The following is an 18377-nucleotide window of genomic DNA, read 5'->3' on the forward strand; positions in this document are numbered from 1 at the left end:
GAATCAGGGAGCACTGAGCTGTGAAGCAGCAATGCTACCCGTGGACCATCATGCCACTCTTACACACGCCATCACATGCATGCTAAAATATTATAAATTAACCCATCAATCAGACAAACACAGCGCTTACAATTTTATTATTTCATTCTGAATGTAAAACAGCAAACATCTTTAAAAATAAGACATGAAAATATGAATGGATCTAATTCATAAATAAATATCTAAAATATGAGATATGAAAATACAAAATCAACTGGCCGGTTTTGAAGGTACAGTATACTTTTCCTTATCTTGAACATGTTCAATTAACATAAGACTTCATAAAGAAGACTTGAAAACTGAGAAAAACAGAAAGTAAATAATAGCGTCAAGATTTATTGCCACATATTGAGAAAATATGGAAATCAGATGGATTTAGTAATTAATCTGTCTAAACTAATCAAGCTTTCCGTCTCATGTCTGGCATTATCATATTAAAATATTAACATTTCTGAAATGGGATTATGTTATTTGATAATAAGGGAGGATTAAAGATAGCGATGGATTTAGTAACACGTTAAAGCCAAGCACATGACGGATGAGCTCTTAATGGAGCGTTAAAAAGATTCATCGATTCCTTTATTATATCTGCATATGATAGATATAATGATCATATTTCCACTGTTGCTCATTTCAGATGCCTTTCTGACCCCATGCTATAACCTGTTCAAACCTCATTCCAGTATGATAGAGGGTTAGTAAATATTTCAGCAGCGTTTTAAGCACAGCAAAAACAAAGCATTTTAGATGTTGATCTATATCCTCTTCCTAAACCACCCCAGCTGCCTGTGGAGATTCTGTTCATTCAAAAGCAGCACTCGCTCTATGCCCAATGCACCAATCTATTTTCTAACGTGGCCATAAAAGAACACCGCTAGTTTTGTCTCCTGATCTTGTGTTTGGGTTTTTTTTTTTAAACCGAGTTATTTTTAAACCTCTCCTCCCCATCAAACATATGAAATGCTAATCAGTTTCAGCCGAATCCACGGTGTAAATACAGTTCTCTGTTCTCGGCTCATCATTTCGAATATATTGACAACAATCAATGCGGACAGGATTCTCACACATTAATTACACCCGATGTCTGCAGAGCTGCTCTCCTGAGTGCGAGCTGAAAAAGTGAGCTGAGGTTTTTTTCTGTCCTTGATTAAAGCAGCACCTTCTTGCACGGGTTGTTCGACAGAAGCCAATTAAACGCGCAAAAAAAAAAAAAACACAGTTGCTGGTTATATCTTACACTAGACAGTGAAATTTCAAATGATGTCGCACCTTTCTCATCATCAGACATTCCTACAGAACTTCAGCGTTCGTTTCCCCGAATAGTTATAAAACTGAGAAATGTGCTGTGTACTTGTAATGACCAGACCGACAGACAGACAGACTCTCACTGGTGACTGGGAAGAATCCTCAGGTTTTTGGGTATTCACTGTTCCTCCTGAAACAATGTTTTTGTTGGCCTTCTACTCACATATCCAGTCATCTGCTGTCTGAGAGAGTCAGAGCGTCCGGCCTCCTCCTCCTTTCACGGGATTTCAGCGCGGCCTGATTTTGCGGCTCGCCATCTGTTCCGCTCAAACCCAGATAAAAAAGCTCCTCTGCAGGCCTCCTTTAAAGGCCATCGAATGTCTTATTGATTACTCTGCAGAAGTGAGTGAGAGGCTGAGCTGAATCTGCCTGACTGTATCAGTCCTCCGTATGGCTGAGCGACCAAGAACAAGCCAAGTCAAGATGACATCATGAGGGAAGACTGCTTTGTCTGGAAAAATCTTGTTCATGCTGCTTCCTGCAAAGAAGGTTTCGGATAGCGAGTCTGTTATTAAAGTGATGAATATCCCCTGGCAGGTCATAAAGGGAGTTAGCAGGAAGTATTGTCTCGAAAGAAATATTCAGATTGGTTCTGTTCACTTTATGTTGCAATGACATCCTGAGTGATTAAAATCTAAGTGGCACGTTGTAAATTCTAATATCGGCTCTGGTTAGTTCCTGACAGGGTCTGTCTGAATGTCTTTGTGTCGTGCAAGTGCACATGCCTTATGAAGAAATAACAGTCGACTGCGTGTGAATATATATTATTTAAAAGAGATCATTTAATGAAGTTGCCTTTACATATAAAAAAAAATGCACTGGTCAGGCCTTTACTGTACGGTACTGTATATAGCATGAATACAATATGACTTGCATTACAAGCTGGGTGTATTCTGCAGTTATGGTCTATGTGTAACCAATTGGTCAGTGGTCAGTTGGACAAAATTAGTTGAACGGAGCAAACTACGCCTGGATGAAAGCCAACTGTTGCCACGGTGACAGAACTCGTGCAGTCTGCTTTGAAAACTCTTTGTATGTTTCCACGGCAACAACTGTAGCTGGGTGGAGGAGCTGGTGGTGGTGGTGCACTGTGGGCATTGAGGGAATCGCATGCCTGCATTGTTTATGCCCGCAAAAAAAATATATATATATATTTGAAAAAATATATTGGCACATTTATCCAAGATAAGTCGTTAGTGAGAAGCAGAAAGATGGCAAAGACGGACAGATCCAAGCAGAGTGTCTTAGGGGGAGGTTCCCTCCATAAAGTGTCTGAGTTAGGGCTATAAGCAGCCTCCATTAACCATAGCAACAACCAGTGATGATGCAGTGCTTAAATCCATCCCAGTCCTGCTTCCAGACAGGACAAGAATATAAATGATAATGCAGAAGCCATGTGCTCATGGAGCTCATTATGAGAGTACAGCGGGTACGCAGACCACACACACACACACACACACACACACTTCACCTAGGAGCAGGCAAGCCCTACTTGACGATGAGAGCTAATAGAGCTTTATACTGTTGAGATGTACTGCTTAGGAAGAAAAACAATCTGAACCATTTAGACAACACATACACACACTCACACACACACTCACACACACACTCACACACTCACACAGACCAAGACAAAAGGATCATGCAAAGACAACTGCCAACACTTGAAAGCATATTGTAACAGATGCACACACACACACACACACACACACACACACACACACCAAGACAAAAGGATCATGCAAAGAATATCACTTGACAGCACATCAAAACACACACAAACACACACATGCATGCACACACACGAAGCTACAGTATTTACACACATGCAGTACGACCTGAAACTTTAAACCACTAGCAGTGGGACTCTCTGAACAGGAACACTTTGTCATTCATAATACAATGACCTGAAAAATGTAGAGTTGTACAAGATGCAGATTTTTGAAGCATATTGCAGCACAGTTCTGCAGTATAAGTGACAGAGATTATCAGGAATGCAGGAGTATACTTCAGTCTGTGTTACGTTTTGTCAGGTTTGCATAATAGTCTCCAAAATACACAAACCATGGTAATCGTAATGAAAAAATAATCTATATACTGAGCGTTTACATTCAAGAATTCTCCAGTCGATACGTAAATTCTTTAGATGTTAATCATGGCTGATTGTATTTGCACTGATGCACTATATCGATTTGATTTAAATCATTCCCACATGGACACAGTTTTCTCTTTCAGTTTACTTACTTTTGCAAATGCCGCTGTGATATTTTATTCATGTGGAATTGAAGTACTAATTTAAATCGAGCAAATTCAGTTAATTACTTTTCAGTGCAATTCTTGTCAACCCGGTCCTCTTGCAAACTTTCACAAATATATCCAGTAATACGGCGTGCCAGGCGATAGGTGCCAATGATAAGTAGGCAACACTCTGCACACTCTTGTTAATAGACCATCGTTTATCACGTGATCCGTGATTTGAGGCTACAGTTCATACTGTCGATTGGCTTCCACATTGCGTACTTATTCCCTTTCCTCTCCCCGCTCCCAGACACTCTTGATTCTCTGCCACTTCCCTGTTATGAATTATAATCTTCTTTTGGGTAAAAGGCCATAAAGTAAAGAAAACCACAGTATGTCCTCAGCTACACTAGAAATCGGCTATTATTGGTTGGTTATACTGTAAGTATGTATATATGTACACATCAGCCACAATAACATTAAAACACACAGACATTAAGCCCAGCATTGTGTAGATACTTTTAAGTTAAGCCTCTATTTGTCACATATACATTACAGCACAGTGAAATTCCTTCTTAGCATATCCCAGCAGAACTGGGGTCAGAGCGCAGGGTCAGCCATCATACAGCACCCCTGGCTCAAGGGCCCAACAGTGGCAACCTGGTGGAACTGGGGATTGAACCGATAATTTTCCGATCAGTAACTCAGCCCTCTGAGCTACCGCTGCCCCGTAGGGGAAAAAAAGCACTCATGACTCCACAAGACCACGATTGTGACTCTGATGTTGAGGTGTGCTATGGTGTCTGGCATCGGGATGTGGATCCGTTAGGTTGGCCTTTTTTTCCAGTGCATTCCATGGATGCTTGGTCAGATCTAGGGAATTTGAAGCCAGATCAACAACCCTGATTTTTTTTGCCTGCTAAACCCCCTACACAGCAAGCTGTGATGTGCTCAGTGTCCTGATACCTTTCTATCATGGCCAGTGTTGACCTTTTCACCAATTTGTGATGATGTTCGGGTGGCGATTATCCTGTCAACTGTTGTACTGGTACTGTATATATTAAGGATGTTACTTATGGTATCTGGTGGTTGTGTTACTGTTGTGGCCGATCAGTGTACAGTATGTACTGTATGTATTCATTTAGGTATGTATGTATCTATGTATACCATCCAAATCACCATTGCAAATGGGTGAAATTACTGGCTTTCATCAAGCAAAGAAAACAATAAAAAATATTACTGAAATTGTGGCCGGCATAGTGAGGTAGTGATTAGCACTGTGGCCTCACATCTTCTGGGTTGAGTCTCACCTCAGGTCTGAGCATGCATGTGGTTTTTATGTTCCCCCTGTGCTTGCTGGGTTTCCTCCAGGTACTCCAGTTTCCTCCCACAGTCCAAGCATATGCAGATTAGGCTGATTGGAGTTTCATAGCATGTGTGTGCTTGTGGCACTGAATCCCCATCCAGGGTGTATCCTGCCTTGTGCCCCAAGTCTTTTGGGATAGGCTCCAGGCCCTCCAGCAACTCTGAAAAGGATAAATGATAAAACCCTACATTGTATTATTCAAGCCTGGAAGGACCGTAATCACCCAGCGACTTTGTGAAAAAAATATAGTTAGAAAAAAAACATGAATGGATCACTTAAACACGTGGGGAATTTGCATCATAAACATTTTAAGTAAAAGAAATCACAGCTATGTTTAAGAACATTTCAACACACAATGTGACAAGAACTCACAGGATTGAAACTTAAATGCTACTGTATGTGGCCCTAAGAAAACCACTTGGGAGTGAGACTAATCAGAAGAAAATAGCAATGGAAAAAAGATCATGTGGTCTGATGAGTCCCAATTGACCCTATTCCAGAGAAATGGATACTTCATGGTACAGTTTGGGTAAAGTTTTCAACTAGCAATAATCATGCCTTGAATAAACCCCAGCTACAATACTGCCACTGCATCAGGGTAACAAGGGAAGCTCATGAAGCAATGCTCTCATAACATTAAAATACACAGACTGCACAAGCCTCTGGAAGTGGAGTTATGATCTAAGGTTGCTTCATTCAGCAACGTTAAATGGCAATACAATGAAACCAACTGATTTCCTGAATGTGCTGAATGAGCAGGTCATAAAATAAGAGTTTTTCTTCCCTGATGGCCAGGCAGATTCCAGGACTCAAATTGTGAAAAAGTGGTTCTGGGTGCATAAGGAATTATTCTTACACATGAACTGGCCACCACATTAATTCTTGAAAATAAAAGCCTACTTGACTTGACATTCTGTGCTTGACGTTCTGGGGTATACAAAAGGGAATTAAATGAAATCTTGAAATGTGTGACTGTTTTTTTTTTTTTTCAGTCAGCAGTGTATATGTAGGTATGCATGTATTTGTTTTTGTTTTCAATCATCAGTAGATTTAGGACTACACATCTGCTCCATGCAGACTCTCCACTAGTGTCCCACAAGGACCAGTACTTGGTCCTCCTGTGTTCTCCCTCTGTACCCGGTCTCTTGGTGAGGTCATATGCTCGCACAGCTTTTCATACAATTTGTATTCAGATGACACACAACTCATCTCCTCTCCTCCCTCAGACATTCAGGCTTCCACCCGGATCTCAGCATGTCTGGCAGACATCTTGGAATACATGCAACCAAATTCAGTTTTGTTGTCAATTTTGAACTTATATTTAGTAGATTTGGACATAGTATGTAAACATGCTGTAGATACAGTGTTTTGTTGGCAGTTTCTGTAAGAAACGAATTCATCACTCTCTCACTCATTCTCGATAATGATGGTACGGGGACATTACAGGCCCATCCGGTGGCACAAAGCGGGGTACACATTGAACAGGGTGCCAGTAGATCAAAAAGCACAAGAATGCACACACTCACACGCTCACTCACATACTTCAGAGAATTTGGAAACGGCAGCTAGCCTATTCTGCATGTCTTTGGTCTGTGGGAGGAAACTGGAGTACTCGGAGGAAACCCACCAAGCACAGGGAGAACATGCAAATTCTATGCACAATGGCCTATCCTTGTACCATCAGACACATCAGGCAATACTCCCCACCCTGGAGAGATGTCTGTTGTTTCTGTGACAGGTTCTTATAGGATCAGTTTGCCAGTTTGCTCAATTGCTCAGGGCCCCAACTCAGCTACATCTTACCTAGTTTACATTCCTTAAACTGAAATCATCCAACATCTGCTCTATTCAAACTGCAATGTCTCATAAGCAGTATTGCTAAAGCCTTGGTGTTTTTGTTTGCTTTATTTTTAAATACTGTTTTCATGCACTTTCTAAAAACCAGAATGATTTACATGAGCATCTTCTCTTTCAAACTTTGGAAGGATGCCGCATGTTTTCCACATCACTCACTAGCACAACAAGCAATCATCAATCAGCCATATACTCAGTCTCCAACTTCCAGATGTAATCTTTGCATGTACACCTTGCTGTCTAAGTACCTGTAATTACCACAACCACTAACATCTGATTAGCTTCAGGGAAAATGAAGCACTTAGCATATACACCGATAGAGAATCGTTGTTTGTTCAAATGCTGAAATGCTTTCACTTCAACCCTAACAGTCATGTCCTATGGTTAGTTTCAAAATGAAGCCTCAGCAGTGATTCTAAAAGCAGGTGTTAATGAGGACTTGATGAGCAGAGATGCATATGGCTTTGCAAAAACACGTATGCCATATGAGGGAGTTGCTTCTTGTCCTGTGAGCACTCCTCTGCATGCTAATTTTCACACCTCAGGCCCGAGCCAACCTGGCCATGCTGCTTGTGCCCCTGAGTTGGGCTTGTGGCCAGCAGTAACAGATGGCTGACTGGGTGACAAAGCTCCCAGCACCGTGTTCAATGAGATGCGGACGTGATTCCAGCTATCTCGCAGAGCTCCATAAAATGGGGGCACTATTTTGGAATTACGTTGACGAGCAGTACGTCTTCATCTTCATGTTTATGCATGATCTTTGGTAAAGCAGACTTGTTGAAAGACACATTTGTGGATCAATTCATTATAAACATCGCTTTCTAGTTTAACATCTCAAACTGGTTTTCAGGAACTAATTTTACAAGTTAGCACCATTTAAACATAGTTGTCTGAGATGTTACTTATCTTACCCTAGGTTTAATCAGAGAAGAATATACAGTATTGCCTTTATTAATCACACATAAGAGTAGATATACTTGTCTCATAATTAAATGTTTGAAACTTGACTTTAAACACTACATACGTTTTCCCTCGATGTTTTAGATTTACCATAAGTAAAGTCTGTTTTCTTGTGTTTTCTAGTCTGTTGAAGGCACTTAGGTTGCTTAAGCACTACCATATGCTGTATGACGCATCACATCTTTGTCACCACCCGAATGAACATCCCAGGTGATGCCGGTGATGCACGTCGAAGATCTCACACAGGTACACTTACGATCACTTCAGCGCAGATGTGTTCACTATCACACATTTACTCCTATTTGATGGACAGAAAAGCAGCAGCAAAATTCCCACAACAGCACGCTTAATTACATGCCTGCTGAGTAGCATCTGGGCATCTGTATTAAATCACTCTCATCGCTCTCCTCGCCCAAAAACAAGTAAACTAAATGACTTATGAAATGAGACACTCATTAACTCAAGAACTCTTTCGTAGTGAGACGTTACGAGTTTTGGACCGAATAATATTTTAATGGAAGTCAGAGGTTCCCCTGTTGTTATAAAGCAAATAAGTGAAACAGCAGTAAGGCAGCAACATAGTTAAAACCCTGTCATTATCATCACATAATAAAGAAAAAGAAATTGATAAATCACAGTGGAGGAAAAACTTGTTTGCACGATTCTTAAAAAGAAAAATTACACTGCAAATCATTTCAAGTTTATGAAATTTATCAGCTGAATAATATTCAGTTTTTAACAACATCTAATTTGTTTTTTGATAAATAAATAAAATAACTGAATATGTAAAATCACTTGTACATGTATTTTTGTTTCTTTAGTAATCATTTACACTAGATCTTAAGTCTATGAATCTTAAACAAAACGGTCATGGTCACGTGTATCTATCAGTTTGTGCTGACTGATTTGACTAATTGTAATTTTTGCTGTGGTACAGTATAACACTTGGCTCTGGGGCCCTTTAGTAGCACATCCTATAATTTTTTTCTTTTAATAAAAAAAAATTCATTAACTTTGCTAAAGTTAAAATATAAAATTTTGGAAATAAAATGATATCCAATGCTCTGTTACCTACCATCACAGCTGGAAATGTTAAACATAAGTGTTATACTTGCCTATTTAAATAATAGAATTACATAATATTGTCCTTATAAAGACATAACTGATGCAACCTTTAACTTCTGCCAATCTCTCATTTTCTTTACTTTTTTTTTCAACTAGGCATCTAATGACTTGACCTTTTCTTTTTTTTTATTATTTTATTTGCCAAGCATTAAAACATTACCCATCCCCAATTAAGAGTCAAGACTAAGCAATTTTCCACTCAGGGTTTGTATACTGTATATCAGCTTCATATTCAGTTATTTTACTAATTGCATTGCAGTATAAAGTCAGATGAATGATATTTTCCTGCCCATACACACACAGTCATAAATGGTGACATAAAAATGATGGGATGATTCTGTATTTTAAGAGACACTTGGCTATCATGACCCTCATGTGTGCGTGCTTTTTTTTTTTTTTTTAAATAATAGAGTCATAAAAAAAATCAGTCTTCTTCTTATCTTTGTTTTATTCTACTATTTTTACAAACTTAATACAATGTATGACCTAGAAAATTCACAAATTGTGTTTGAATGGGCGAATGATTAAGAGGCATTGATTGGATAATTACAGCAGAGGAAAATAGTGTCAGCTGCAACTGTTCTCAGCCATCACTGATGCAGTTGATTAGCAACATGATTAGCTTCTTACTGTATTTATTAAATTCATGGCGAAGATGTTAGTCTGTTTTAGAAGGGTCAAATTATTGGTCTGCATCAAGCAAAGAAAAGAACTATGGAGACTACTGAAATTTACTGGATTTGGCATAATAACTGTTCAACATTTTACCCACTTTATTCAAAACCATGCATGACAGATTACTGCTTAAGCACATAAACACTTAGTCAAGTTGAATCATGAAAAAAACAACAACAGTAGAAATCAAAATTTAATCTTGTAGAAGACAAAATAATACAACTGTTTCATCACAATAAATCAACACTTCTAAAGGAAATGCATAACTACAATTTGTAAATTCCAATGATGTATTTGTGTAGATACTCACTGTATCCAGCTGATGCCTACATTAAACTAATGATGCTTTTTCTGCTTCAAATTACATAAATGAAATATAGTATAGCTTTACACATTGAAGGGTACTGATTTAATCCATGCATTACATCTCAAAAAGTAGGATTTCATGGAAAAATTATATATTTTTTTATTTTTATTAATTATTAATGAAATAATAATTAAATATTAAAGTATTAAATTTTATATATATATATAAAGATTGATAAGTAGTAAGATTACCGTAAGTATTTTAAGCCTTTTATTGTTTTAATTTTTTCATGATTTAGATAATTACAATAACATTTAAAAATCTTAAATTAAAGTAAATTGCTATTTATTCACTATAAATACTATGTATCTCTCTGTCTGGTTCAGTACACTCATCTACAATCATTGGACTGCTTACTTATAAAAATGATCATGGACACCAAGTACAAAGGGGTAAGCCACAGAAAGTCACCGCAGAAATAGACTGTCTGTTCGCAGAGTATTGAAGCATATTCATGGAAAGTTAAAACGTATGGTCGGAAAATGTGCACAGGCAGAGAAGATTGTCAAGTGATGCTGATTCAGGAACTTGAAAAAAAATCCAGTTTCCAGATAAAGGTAAATTTTGCATTTCATCTGGAAATTTTATTTGGAAAATCAAATCATATTATGGTTTGAGTGAAGAGTCACATAACTCGTATTGCGTGAAGTCCAGAGTGAAGTTTCTACAGTCTGTGATGATTTGAGGGACCATGTCATTTGCTGGTGTTGGTCCACTGTGTTTTATCAAGTCCAAAGTCAATGCAGCCATTTACCAGGATATTTTAATGCACTTCATGTTTCTGTCTGCTGATTTCCTTTTCCTGCAGGACCTGATCACAGTGTTAAAACAACCACGAACTGGTTTGCTGATTGTGATACAGTATTGTACTTCATTGGGCAGCCAACTTTCCTGACCAGATTGCAGGTCAGGAAGCAGAGCTTTTGCAGATTCTATGGTCACCGTGGGTGGCAGAGTGGGGCCTCTGTGGATCGCACTTTTTTGTCTGTCGTCCCTTGGGATCTTGCTTGGATAGGGTTCTGGTGAGTTTGGAGGCTGGATTGGTGGCTTTTCGCTCTTTGCCAGCTTGACCTTGTGCACTGTGCTGTGGTGCACTGGGTGATCTGGTGCATTTCTATCATAGCAATGATTGACTTTTCTGTGCAGTTCTGTGCAGTTGGACCTGACCTCCAGTCTTCACAAGCACCAGTATTTAGGTGTATAGTTGGTGATCAGTGTTGTTTTGTGTGAGATGTAGCTTTTGAGTTTTTGTATTTCTCTGAGCATTGCACAGTCTGACCTTGGAATGAATGTGCTGCGACGTCAATCCCTGGGAAGATTGGCAACTGTCTTAAATGCTTTCCACTTGAGAACATTGAACTACTAATAGTTTAGAAAAAAAAAAAAGTTTTTAGTCTGGTAAAAAATAGTTTCATAACCCTTACCAGATTGACATGCAGCAACAATCGCTTCTCTAAGATTGTTAACTCATACCTGAATGTCCACACCAGCAAACTGCCAAAACATGGTTTTATTTATCGTTGTTTGTGTGTGGTTGTATTTGCCTAATAATGAACACCCACTACAATTTTTTTAAATCATTTCCTGATTACAATTAAATTTTTTTATCATTTCCTGATTTCCGCCCATAATTTAGTCATATTCGATTCCCGCGTGTTATTGGTGCGTTCCCCCATCAAGGCTACCACTACAGTACCTGTCAGGATGGGCCGAAGACTTATGTGTTTGCTCCGAACCACGTGACACCTGCCAGCTGCATCTTTCCGAACTGCTCGCTCCCGCACCATTGGGGGCGGCACACTCGGAGGGCAGCGATAACTGCTCCTTCTGCTTGCGTGAGCTCACAGACGCCCCTGATGGCTGTAGAGCCGTGATCAATGTGAGAGCGCAAAGTACCCCTCATCCCTCCCATCTGAGAGAGCTCGGCCAATCAGCTCTTTCCAGGCCTCCAGCTGCGAGAGGTTACAGCATCCCCCGGCATCGAACTAACGATCTCCAGTTGATAGGGCGAGCACTTTACTACTGATAGATAGATAGATAGATAGATAGATAGATAGATAGATAGATAGATAGATAGAATTTTAGTTGAATGTATGAAAATGAAGTGTATACTATGTGCTCAACGACTATTACTATTTCATCTGGCAGTAATAGTCCCAAAGTGGGTTATGGGTGAACTGGGGCAGGCCTGGCGAGGAAACCACTGGACTCCTAAGGCTTTATCACATGTGTGTCAGCTGAGATGGTTGACAGCACAAATGGAGTGCAGATGGAGCCGATTCATGCAGGGCCTCAAGGGCTTGTTCATATCTACAGTGTGTGTATACGTATGTGCACTGGGCAATGCTCTAATCCCTAGGGCACTGCACTTATAGCTGTCTTTCAGATGCGAGTCTAGTTAATCCAGCACTGTGCACATGATTTACTAGAGCTTCCAATTCTGCTTTAAACAGCCACACTAAAACTCTACGTTTATACATAAAGTCTTTTAATGCGTGTTAATATTTAAACACCATTCTACCAGTGGTATCTTTTGATAGCGAGTCGGAATAATTCAGCACAGAGACGAAATTCACTAGCAAACTGAGACACTCCAGGTCTCAGCATGTCATAGACAACATCTGTCTTTTTTTGTTGTTGTTGCATAAGTCAGAAGCACAAAACTGTGTATCTCAGTCTGATCTGTTTTCTGTGTGTTAAATTCACGAACCCTTGTTTGTACGTTCGGTTCTTCATGTGTGAATAAACGTGTGTGTGAAAATGGGTGCGAATGCGACCAGACATGAAGTGTAAAGAGAACGTTTAGATTTCATTAAATCTTCAGTGAAACAAACCGATGGAACGGGCTGGATGCTGATCCAGGCCTGTGACAGTGTAGAAACACAGAGCTGCCCACGGTGCTTCCACAACACACAGCTCTGTGTGACACCAAACGACTGGAGAGCCGTAACTACAGCCTGCTGTGACACAGTAAACTCAATCAGGGCAACACTTTCACACTATTTTATGTGTGTGATTATACACACATAAAGCCTAATCGGTGGGAGGCAGAGCAGAAATAAATAACGAATATTATGTTGATAATTCCACAAGTACAGTACATAAACGTCTTTTACTGATTAAAACGTTTAACATGAATAATGATGTAATTAAATATGGTTATAAACTGTGTAAATCTCCGTGTGTAACTGTAATATGTCATGTACTATATCACGGTCACATATCAGGGTGATAAAGTTGGGCACAATTACTTGCTGTACCCTCTGAAGCAAGCCAAGTTATTTTCATATTTGTTGTCCGTGAGGGCGATGTATAACTCTTGGAATGAGTTAATGGCCTTTGTGTATTGTAATAAACCTTGTTTTTAATGAGCTTCATTAAGTTTTCTTGTTTGCAGTTGCTAGAAATGCCAGGAGTGATGCTTTTTTCATTTGTTCGACAAATCCCGCTCTCTCTCCTCCTCCTGCACTTTTTTCGCTTGATAATGTGTCTGTAGCCCTGGCACACGAAAGCAATTAAAAGCAACATAAAAGACGATAAAGGCAGATAGAAAACAAATAAACCCCAATTTAAATATCACTTAAAAGAGGAAGTTAAGCGAACTCTCGAGTCTTGAGAGACTTGACACATTTTGCTATAATGCTCACGTTTCATTCAAGAGAGAGAGATGATATGGAAGGGAAGCACTACAAGCTGTTCAACCATGAACATATGGATGACTTCATTTGTGATGCCTCACGGGCCATTGTTTTTAAAGCATCTTTTTCTCCATGCCAGCATGCAGAAATGATTGGATTATGTGTGTCTGCACTTTTCCAGGGGCTGATTTTGCAGTAAGCTCCCGTGAGTGAATGAGTTTGGCCAGAGGCAAAGAGAAAGCTTTCTCGCAGCTAGAGGCAGCCGGCTGCTGAGGACACACCTATTGTGCAGGCAGAGAGATGGAAAGCAGGGCCATGTATTGTTCAGGAAGAGAATGCCTCTGTGGATTGCACAGAACAGATAGTTACTGGTCTGGGCTCCACACGAGGCCCCATTCTATCCCCCATGCTAGCACATTATTTCTGCTGGAGCACAATGGAGCAATGAAGAAATCATCTCACACTGTCGCAAAAATAAGGAATGGCGAAAGAAGCAAGTTCCGTGAATCGATAATAAAGTCTTGTACCGAGACAAGTGGTGCTAATGTCCACGGTGACATGGTGACTCGGATATTCAGGAAGAAAGAGAACTGAATATAATACAGCTACATTTCCAAAGACACAAGGCTAAACAAAGAGGTGAGCAACGAAAGGATTACTGCTTCTCAAAAAAAGGAGGAATACATTTTAAGAACATCTTCTTTCTAGGAATTTAAGTTGTAAATATTAAGCATGAAAAACTTAACTTTGACCCTGAGATACCATGCTTCATCTCCTAGAAAGAAGCTAAGAGGAAGGTTACAGTATTAGAATCATCAGAACATCCTGCTAGATTTGAAAGAATACATAAACATTCTTACGATAATGCATTGTTGTGTGAAAATGTAAATGATCTTAAAAAGGCAGAAAAATTTTTGATTCATTAATATTGATGTCAGGTATGTCAAAACATGCTGATCATAAACAGAAGAGCAAAATTAGATTAACAGCGCAGATACAGTAGTTAGCAACTCCTAAGAGTACCACTATGTTAATATTGTCCATCCATCCATTATCTATGAGGATTGGAAATTTATACTTCATAAATCAGGTCATTGCTTCTCAGTACATGTGTCCATCTGTCATTAACCTTATTCCGTATTCCTCATTAAAAAATGCTTTAGGCTGAGCTGTGAGCCATGAATGCACCGCTGTCGTCACTTCTTCATCAGAAGTAAATCTTCATCCTTGTAGGGCTGCTTTTAGGGGACCGAAACATGTGAAAATCCGATGGAGCAAGATCAGTACTATAGGGAGGATGCTTTAACACCTCAAAACAAAAAAGTTTTTGCATTAATTTTCCAGCTGATGGCTGTCTCAAATATTCCGTTGTTTACTCTCAGGCTTATAGTGATGAATTCAGTCACCAGTAATGATTCTCTTTAAGAAATGTACACCTACCAGAAAAACCGAATCACTGCACGCTGCTCTTCTTTCATGCAAACCAGAAGTGAGGCATCCATTTTTGCTCACACTGCAGTTACAAATGATCTGATGTAACACGTTCACACCTGCACAGCCATGACTGGGGAGACAGTAGCCTTGAACGGAAAGCGCTAATAAGACAAGTTCGGCCAACAGAAGTTTTAATATAACAGGAGTGTGAATCATTTTTGCCTCGCACTCGAATACCGATTATACAGTGTAGTGTCACCAAGCACAGGAAGAGCATACAAACTCAACAAGGAAGTGCCAACAACACAGCCACCATTCCACCTAGTACGATAACTGATTTGGGGTTGCAGTTTAGTTACAGTAAAATATGCATGTAGAGATACATTAGAAAAACATACACTCTACGCTTCATTGTTCATTTCAAAGCTGTAAAATAAGCAACCATAAATACACTGTTTGAAATAGGATAATCCTCCTTCTCGCTCTGTCATAGTGGCATGGAACATAATATATTTCATCTCTGGAGTTTTGACTGTGTCTTCCTAATGAAAGTTCAGTTCTGTTGTTTTTTTCTGAAATCTTTACTCTGTAATTCATGTGTAATGTTATTCTGCCTCATATACGAGCGCTAAAATGATCCTTCTGTAAATGAGATTTAATGAGATGACCCTGCACTGACACCAGAATACTTTAATATCCTGCTCTTTGATGGATGTGTAACAAATTAGGAGCTGGTTTACAATTAATTTGGAGAAGTGGAGATAATAAATGTTGGAGTAGTTGGAAACAGACCTGTGTAAAGGAGAGAGAGAGAGAGAGAGAGAAATTGCACCTTTGTAACATTGATGTCCCAGAGTGGGAATACATTTCTTTTGAAAGGTTTCCCTGCTTCAGTTTCTTTGTTTTTGTTACTTAAATCCTTCAATCATTTTCACGCCTTAGAGGCCAGGGAAGTACAGTAAATACTGCGCTGGAGGAATCGTTGGAAGTTGTACCGGTCCGAGGAATTGAAAGAGGAATTTAACCCCTGAAAACAGACAATATACATTTTGCACAGAATTTGGGTTTTCCCAAAGCCTCCTCTGGACTGAAACATGTGTAGTATATTACAGTATATTACTACAGCATAAAGGTTTTATTCAAGTTTTATAGACCTTTTAAAAATCATATTATCATATCCATCTTTAATTTATAAGTTAAAAATGGTTATTCTTGATAATTCTGTTCTCAAATTTAGTTCTGGGCCAGAAAGTCTTGAGCCACCCCTTATTTAACAGGACACAAAGTGCCCAAAGCAACTGCTAACAACCTCAGCAGCAGCCTCATTTCCCCTCTCATTCGTTCCAACCACTAAACATTCAGCAGGACCAGTATACTAACCGTTATACTAACTTACTAACTATACTGTACTAATGACTACCTGTCATCATCGGTATCTGTTCCTCACTGGTTTATTCTTTAAGTTAGGAAGCAAAATATGAAGAAATGTGGTGTGGCTTGTGATTATTACACAGCACTGCACTATATATATATATATATATATATATATATATATATATATATTTTTTTTTTTTTTTTTTTTTTTTTTTTTTTTTACATCAGAAGCATATCCAAAAATATAATTTTTGCCAAAGGGTCAAGGAAGTCAAACCATCCGTGGGATGGGAGTCACCACTGAAGCAATACAAGGAGTGAGACTTGTTCTTATTAAAATATGTGGTATTTAAAGGTCTTATATTTTACTATTTCTTTAATAAGGTAACATACAGTAGGTCTCAGGGCTCGCCCAAAGTGTGCATTAATGCTTCAGCTGAAATACTCCGCACATAATTCTTTTTTCTTTTTTTTTTTACCTTAAACTCCTTTTATTCTACTCCTCATCCAAATTCACCCTTTATGTGTTCATGTACGAGAGCTACTTATGATGCCCACCAAAATAGAGTATCGCCTTATATGAGGTCACATTAGGAGAAAATCTAATTGGCTTATTTAAGCCCTGGCATTTCAAAGATGAAAAAAGTATTATATATATTATTTTCATTTTATTTTTTTATTTTTTTGCACAAGCACACTGGAGAGCTAGTCTAGATATAAATGTTTAAAATGTCCTAAAAAATTAATTTAGGGTCTCCTTTAAAAGAACAGGTGCGTTTTGTATATGGTAGAAATTGCAGGTATTTAACTGGCTGCAGTTTCTGGGAAATGGAGTTGACTATGGACTTAATTAATGGCATGGGATTCCAGCATACGACTGTGATTATATAGAGGCTTTCAGGTGCACTATTTTTAACTAGCAATGAACAAGAAGTGCCTACCTTCAAAGAAAAAGGCTTAAAAGACATATTGCAGATGGCTGATCACATCTATTTTGCACAGTTTCTGCAATTTTCTGTAATTCCTTAACAACTTTAAATATTTAAGTAAAGAGGTGATGCAACAAATTTATCATCATCATCATCATTCCTGTATTATTATTATTATTTTTATTTTTTATTTTTTTAATTATTATTATTTTAAATCTACCACTCGAATGAGAAGGAAAAGTGATTTAAGTGACTTTTGTTGCTTTGAAGACATGGATGTTGATGCCATACAGGCTGATTTGAGTATTTCCAAAACTACTGATCAACTGGGATTTTGTATGCACAATCGCCTCTATGGTTTATAGAGAATGAGAAAAAGAGAAAAATATCCAGCAAGCTCCACTTCTCTCAACAAAATTGCCTTATTGATGCCAGAGGTCAGAGGAGAATGGCCAGACTGGTTCAAGCCGATAGAAAGGCAACAGTAATTCAAATAACACTTGGTTACAGCCGAGGTATGCCGAAGGGAATCTATAAATGCACAACACATTGACCCTTGAAGCAGATGGGCTTCAGCAGCAGAAAAACACACAGAGTGCCACTCCTGTCAGCTAAGACCAGGGAACTGATGCTATTATTCTCATGGGCTTACCAAAACTGGACAATAGATGATTGAAAAAAATATTGCCTGGTTTAATTTCTGCTGCAATGGTTGGGTCAGAATTTGGTGCAAACACCATATAGAGTAAGCATGGATCCATTCTGCATTGTATCAACAGTTCAGTTCTAAAGGCAAAAGGTGGTCCAATCCAGTACTACTGTAGTTAGGTGTCCCTAATGAAATGGCCAGTGAGTAATTACATCTAAATTAGGGTAGTCTGGCAAGAATCACTGCAAATTTGCTCCCTTCCACTTTTTCAAACAACTGAAAGTAATTGGGACAATTGGCTGATCCATAGCCCATGGCCAGCTGTGTGTAATTCCCTCATTATTTCACTTACTAGTAGGCAGATAAAATGTCCGTCACTGATAGTTCAGAATACAAAGTCCAAAAGGCTGTGATTATCTGTGAA

General features: G+C 38.8%; 1 pseudogene; it reads right to left on the bottom strand.

The window, feature by feature from the left end:
* Positions 1-5426: 5426 nt before the first annotated feature.
* On the bottom strand, positions 5427-5548 carry LOC128541782 (uncharacterized; annotated as a pseudogene).
* Between the last annotated feature and the right edge of the window lie 12829 nt (positions 5549-18377).

This window comes from Clarias gariepinus, chromosome 14 (genome assembly GCF_024256425.1).
Source record: "Clarias gariepinus isolate MV-2021 ecotype Netherlands chromosome 14, CGAR_prim_01v2, whole genome shotgun sequence".
In the NCBI taxonomy this organism is placed as follows: Eukaryota; Metazoa; Chordata; class Actinopteri; order Siluriformes; family Clariidae; genus Clarias; species Clarias gariepinus.